Source organism: Otolemur garnettii, unplaced genomic scaffold, assembly GCF_000181295.1.
Source record: "Otolemur garnettii isolate 467f Iridium unplaced genomic scaffold, OtoGar3 scaffold00005, whole genome shotgun sequence".
Classification (NCBI taxonomy): Eukaryota; Metazoa; Chordata; class Mammalia; order Primates; family Galagidae; genus Otolemur; species Otolemur garnettii.
The window spans coordinates 16,164,050-16,171,571 of NW_003852400.1; the positions used below are offsets into that span (position 1 = coordinate 16,164,050).

At 36.8% G+C, this 7,522-nt stretch overlaps 1 pseudogene; it reads right to left on the reverse strand.

Annotated features, from left to right (window-relative positions):
• Window positions 1-4,408: 4,408 nt before the first annotated feature.
• On the reverse strand, window positions 4,409-5,606 carry LOC100944455 (annotated as a pseudogene).
• Between the last annotated feature and the right edge of the window lie 1,916 nt (window positions 5,607-7,522).

Genomic DNA, 7,522 nt, shown 5'->3' on the forward strand with positions numbered 1-7,522 from the left:
AGAGAAAATACTTTCAATTTTTGCTCATTCAACCTGCTACTAACTGTGAATATGTAATATATGGTTTTTCTTGTGTTGCAGTATGTTCCTTCTAAACCTGATTTTTTGAGAGCTTTTATCATGAAGAGATATTGAATTTTATCTATTGTGTTTTCAGTATCATTTGAAATGATCATATGGTTTTTGAATTTCTGTTTTTGAGACAGAATCTTACTCTGTCATCCGAGTGCCATGGCATCATCAAAGCTCATAGAAACATCAACTCTTGGGCTCAAATGATCCTTTTGCCTCAGCCTCCTGAATAGCTGGGACTACAGGTGCCTACCGCCAAGCCTGGCTAGTTTTTCTCTATTTTTAATGGAGATGGTATCTCACTCTTGCTCAGGCTGGTCTTGAACTCCTGACTTCTAGCAATCCACCTGCCTTGGCCTCTCAAAGTGCTAGAATTACAGGCATGAGCCATTGCACCCAGCCAGTTTTTGTCCTTCATTCTGTTGATTTGATGTATCACAGATGTTGAATCATCCTAGCATGCCTGCGATGAATAATCTTACTTGATCATGATGAATGATATTTTCAATGTGTTGTTGAATTAGATTTGCTAGTATTGAGGATTTTTGCATCTATGTTTATCAGATATGTTGTCCTATAGTTTTCCTTCATCTGGTTTTGATAACAGGATAATACCGGGATATAAGTTTGCTATATTTAAAAAAAATCTGATCAAACCAGGAAACCCAGGTTGAGGTCTAACCTAACCTAAGTTGAGGCAACAACACTAATCTTCATCTGTTGGTTCTAGCAGAGGCATCCACAGTGAGCTAGTTTTGAAGAATATAGTTGTGAGGATAATAACCAGATTATCTTAGAGTTATTGGGGGAAAATTTATATCATAGGTGTGTATAATCTGGATAATATCTGGATATTCCTTCCACATGAAATTAGAGAAACTTCATAGAATCACTGACTGTTTTATTGATTACAGCTTAGTGCTGGTGTTTCAAAAAGTATTAATTAGAGTTTTAGTCAGTAGAAATGTAGTGTTGAAAGTGGGGCGTATCAGTCTTGATTTAGCTCTCCTAACCTAAGAAAATTTTAGATAAGCTCCCTCATTTTTAAAATAGTCTTCCATCTAAAGCAGTGGTTCTCAAACTTGAGTGTGCATCAGAATCACCTTGAGAGCTTAGTAAATAATTGCTGGGTTCATTCCCAGAGTTTCTGAATTAGTAGGTTGGGATAAGATCTGAAAGTGTATAAGTTTTACAAGTTCTCAGGTGGTGCTGATACTGGTGATCTGGGGCTAGACTTTAAAAACCATAGGGCTAAAAAGTATAAAAATGCCTTCATTTTACCATGTATTAAGGGAATGAATGAGTTAGAAAGTCACTTCTGTAATGTGCATGTAGGAAATGGTTACAAAACATAAAATAAGAACTAACATCTTTTGTTTCAGAAAAATTATGAAATAGCTTTTCTTTAAAAAAAATACTCAGAAGATAAAAGCAAAGGAGAATCATATCAAAAAATTAGGTAGTAAACATGTGGTGGTTTAAACATGCAAACAAACACAATCACACCACTTTTAACTCAATGGGTTTCTTCTTAATTGGCTGAAAAAAGGCAACAATGCCCTTAGATGATCTCAGAATTACAGTAGAGAATATTGTGTGATTTTCAAAGTAGCTGAGAATTATATTATGATAATAGTAATTAAAAATTGAAGATCATTTTTTTCTCAGAGAGAGAGAAATAAAATTTCATGGAGATTAATATGTTAACTTATTTTCATGCCTCTCAGTTATTCATTGTGCAATAACACTTTTGCATTTACTTATTGATAATGGGGTAAGTAATAATAGAATAAATTGACATTATTAGTTTTTTTTGTTATTGTCAGGATATGTCTTGAGTACACATTCAACTCAATCTTGTGCTCTTCTGACATTTCCATTTACAACCATCAAATTATTTTAAATTTTCATATTATGACCCTTTGAATTATCTATCTTCATACAGTATATTTGTCAGGGTTCTCCAGAGAAGCAGAACCAGCAGGGTGGATTATATATATATATGTCTATAAATATAATATAAATACATATATTTATATTTATATATAAACATATATATGTGTGTGTATGTGTGTAGTGTGTATAAAGACATTTATTATAAAGTGTTAGCTTTTGTGAATTATAGAGCCTGAGAAGTTCCAGATCTGCCTTCTACAAACTGGAGACCCATGAAAGCTTAGAATGTAATTCAAAGACCTCAGAGTCAGAAAGCCAATGGAGACTCTATTCTCAGTGTGAAGATCTGAGAATCAGGACTGCTGAGGGCAGGAGATGGTGGTCCAAACTCAACAGTCAGGCAGAGAGTAGGCAAATTCAACCTGCCTCCACCATTTTGTTCTATTCTGGACCTCAACAGATTGGACAATGCTCAACCACATTTGGAAAGGTCATTTGCTTTATTCTATCCACCAACTCAAATGCTAATCTATTCTTGGAATACCTTCCCAGATATACCAAGAAATAATATTTAATCAGATAATCTGAGCATAATGTGACCCAATCAAATTGACAGACACATGTAAAATTAGTCATCATACACAGAGATTAAAGTATTATTTCCTAAAACAAGATCACATACAGACATATTTTGTGGATGTTTTTAGCCATAGAGATAAAATGCTAAGACTTTTCTAGATTATTCTTAATAACCTACAAAATGCAATTAAAGCCCCTCATTTCTTGTGATTTTGCTGTATAAAAGGTTCTTCATATATGAAGGGAAAATTATTAGTCCCCAATGCCTTTGACTTATTTTTCAATTTTAACAGATTATGTTGAGGTATCTAAAGGAGCCATTTCATTGGGCAGAGTGACATATTGGTCAACCCATCCTAACCAACTGAGATAATTATTATTTTTATCATGCATTCTAAAATGAAGCATCTAAAATTAAAAGTTAACTTTATTATACCATTTAGAAATATTTAGAATTTCTATATAATATGCCCATATAGAAATTAAACCAAATAGTACCTCAGATTAAGAACAGCAATAAAAAAGAAAATATTTAGTAATATTGAAATCCTTTTTATCATAGTGAAGTTTTCTGAGATTTGTATGATTAATCATATCTTCACCATAGTTAGTATGTGACTTAAATCATTTAAGTAATTGGAAATAATTTTAGAGTTTTACTTCAACTTATTTCAAAAATATTATGTAATAGCTAAATGAAAGCCTGCATTTCAGATCAGACAATATTAGTTAACTTAGAAATTCTTTCAAGCCTCCTGACTAATCAAAAATATGCATTTGAGCAATTTGCTGTTGTGAATTCAGCCCTTTGGAACTTCCTACATCTCTTTTCAATATTAGTGTTAGCGGTTCTGTTGCTTAATTCCCACCATAATTAATTACTTTATAAATAATGTATACCTCATCTTCTCCCACAAAAGAATTTAAGGAGACTGCATTTAACTAGGAAACAACCATAAATATATAATGAGGTGGATTTCAGTATTCTCTCTTCGGTGACTGGAAGGTCAGTCTCCTTGCCTAGCAAGAAAGAGAAACACCATCTCTTCTGTCAAGATAGCACAGGATGGCACAACTCATACAGCTCTACCTGCTCACTTTGGGATGGAGGGCTGACAGTCTAGTTCTTAGGATCACAGACCAGGTTCAAATTCTTCTTTTTGTACACACTAGCTTTGTGATCTTGTACACACTAGTTTCTCTGTACCCAATTTATTTTTATCTTTAAAATGGGAATAAGAATTACAGTTATTTCATGGGGTTGTTCAGAGGATTAAATGAGTCTTTTTAAAATAACATGTAATCCTAGAAAAATACCTGGTGGAGAGCAAGCTACTCAAGTACTAACAGGCTAGATATATGTTACTGTTCAATTAAGACTGTATTTCCTCAAAGCTCTTATACAGGGACACCACCTTATTTATTAAATAATTTTAAGTTAGTAGGATTTCTCTTTATTGAGGTATTTCAAATATGTAAACACTTCTAAGACTTTTAAATATTCAAAGGTCTCATTTACAAGACAAGATTCTGAAGAGGCTGCCTCTTTCAGATCAAGGCAGTGTAAAACATTTATGTTTCAATCAGCATCTTTTTCTTTTAATAATCTTCAAGATGTTGGGTCCCCAGGTTCCCATATGATTATTTTGTCATTTTCTTCGACTGTCATCTTCTTTGTTTCCTTCCAGTGAGTGCCTTAAGCACTTTGAGTGTGCAGATTGAGAAGTATAGAGTTATTACAGGAGCCCTCAGGAGTGAGATGATAGGAAATGAGAATTCATAGCTGCAGTAGCTGTGATGGGTGAGCAGCCCACTTGCGAGTCCCCGAGGTAGTGCCTTGGGAAGGCAGAATTGCTCAGCTCTAGTGCTCATCACTGAACATTGGATTCAGCTTCTGGGTGACTTGGATTAAAGGTAGTTCTGTGGCTCAACTCCTTCAGCTGAGCTACTCCCACATAAGTACACGTATAGCGAATCCCTTCTAGAATGTCTTGGACGGTATGTTCCACATCCCCTTTAAAGGGAATTTCCACCACTGCCTTTCCCTCTGAGGCCCTGTACTCAGCCATGCTTCAATAATACTTCTTCATGGCCATTTCAGAACTCATTCCATAAAAGAGTTTGTACTTTTTGCCATTCTTCTCAGTGAGCTCACCACCTGACTCACTGTGCCCAGCCAGCATCACGAAATCAGCCCCTGCCCCCCAAGCCTTGGCCATATCCCCAGGACAGCTGTAGCCTCCATCTGAAATGATGTGACCATTAAGGCCATGAGCAGCATCCCCACACTCCATCACTGCACTGAGCTGTGGATACCTCACTCCAGTCTTCTTGCGAGTGGTACACACAGAGCCTGACCCAATTCCCACTTTGATGATGTCAGCCCCAGAGAGAATTAGCTCTTCCACCATTTCTCCTGTTACCACATTCTCGGCCATTATGGTGTGTTGGGGGAAACACTTCCGCAAATCCTTCACAAATTCAACACAGTGTTCAGAATAGCCGTTTGCCACATCCAGGCATAGATAGTTCACTTGGGGAATAGTTTCCAAGATCTGTTCCAGATGCTCAAAGTCAAAAGAGCCTGTGCCTGAGCTGGCAGCCAGATGCTCAAGACAGTCAGGATTTTGTCTAGCAAACTCTTGCCACTGATCGAGGTTGTAGTGCTTATGGACAGCAGTGAAGAGGGGGAACTTACAGAGAGCCTTGGCCATCTCAAAGGTGCCCACAGTATCCATATTGGAGGCAATGATGGGGATCCCAGTGTATATCTGCTTTGAATTATGAAATGTAAAGGATCTTGTGAGATACACCTCACTTCAAGACTTAAGGGTGTTGCATTTGGGCCTCAACAAGACATCCCTGAAGTCCAGTTTCACATCGTTGTTGATATAAAACATGACAGGAGCCTTGGGGTAGCGATGAATTTGAAGGCTTCGGTGTCTTCATCTCAGGGACTGTTTGTTGGAAAGGAAAACTGGGAAGGGATTGTGAGTGAGCCTGAGGTTCATTCTTTACCCCATTACCCTTCCTTCTCTCACCCCTGCAGAGACCAATGGAGTAAGCGCCAGGGACACCACCTTAAATCAGTCCCAATGCTATGTTATCATAAAAACCTGCATGTTTTCTATGACACTGTTATCATTTGACCATTGATATTTAAGAGGCTTAATCTGTTTCTCCCATGAGGCTGCAAGCTTCAGAAAGACTGGAATCTGTCTGGCTCCACAATCTGTCTCTGGTATGTCTGGCACAGTTGTCCAGCATTAAGTAGTTTATTCAGGAACTAGCTGTTGAAGGAATGAAGGCAGAGACATGTCTATAAACATGCTAAAATGGGATTATCAGTAATAATTTGTATCGCAAATTTTCATTTTCTAAGTTTTGACAATATGACTTTTTCTTCGTACAATAATAAAAGTAAAATTCTGTTATAACACCTTTATGGACTATTTTAAATCACTTTCGTAGGGCAGCAATTGGGCTGTACAGTCGAATTTACATTGTATTTTTTGTAGAACATTTGAATAGATTAGTGGTTTTCAACTGGGGATAATTTTGTAATATCTCCCTGCCACCTCCCCTAGGAGACATTTGGCAATTTCTGGAGACATTATTGATTGTTACACTGAAAGGTGCTACTGGCATCAGCAGTGGAAGGGCTGCTGATGCACAGGACAGCCCCTTTCCTAGGGAAAACCATCAAGTTGAAATGTTAATAGTGCAAGGTTAAAAAACCCTGGCACAGATGGATGGAGCCTTGTAAAGAAGCAAGTTTATGCAACTTCCAAAATTGATGGAGATGTTAAATAATAGAATATCAGAATTTTGAAAGTTGATGAGTAAAATGTACTGTGAAGTTTTTGGGTGGTTTGTATTTGCTTTGTGGTATGATTTGCTAATTGCTGAGTAGAAGGAAGTACTTAATGTAGTGTATTTGCTAATTATGTCAGTAGAGGACTTTGTAGTGTAGTGTGCTATAGGTTTTTTCCTTTTTACAAGCAGTAGAAGTGGTTTTAAAGTAAAAGTGTCAATTGATTATTTAAAAATCTTCAAATAACCAATTTGGCAGATGTTTTTAAAAGAGCAATTATGAGCCAATTTAGCCAAAAACGTTGGGCAAAAATAGATTGTTGCTTCATAGCTCTGGACTAGTAATGCAGAAATAAGATAGGATTCTTAATATTTATGTAGCTAGGTCTGTTTGAGTTTAACATATGGAATAATTTTAGGTAGGACCAGACTAGGTTATGCTGTAGTAACAACATCTCAGTGGCTTAATTTCTTTAATTCAGAATTTTGTATTCTGTATCCTACTAGCACCTAGATAAGAGAAGTTGGATAATATAATTGATCACTGTGTAATAATCATTATTCTAGCCTACTCCATGGAAGAGAGGATAGAGAAGAATATGCCACTTTTCCCTGTCTTACTATGTGACTTAGTTTATGGTTCATATTATGATAGTTATCTGAATCTGTATTTACCCATTTATTCATTTTTTATTCCTCAGACAACTTTTGAGCATCCACCATCTGGGACTGGCATTCTTATGGTAGGTTCTAGGGATTAGGACAAGATGAGTAAGACAGTTTATCCCCTCAAGGACCTTACTCTAAGAGATGATGGCTACAGGGTTTATGAAAGATCTCATTTATCTCACATGTATTTATCAAGCACCAGTTGTGAGGAATGCTGAGCAATGCTACAGTGAATGAGAAGCCACAGAGTGTGGTGTTCAAGAGAAGGGTCTGATAGCCAGCATGTTTGGAATCTAGTTGCCTTGTGGGGCCTCATGGAAGTTCTTTACCCACTTTTGGCCTCAGTTTCCTGATATGTGAAATTAGGATGTACAAATTTCATTCCTGTAGTAGAATTCCTCAAGGGTCATCTGAGAGAGTATAGTCAAAGCACTGTGTAAGTGTTAGCTGTCTCTATTCTGTAATGGGCAAGTTCCCATTCCCATTCCGTCTC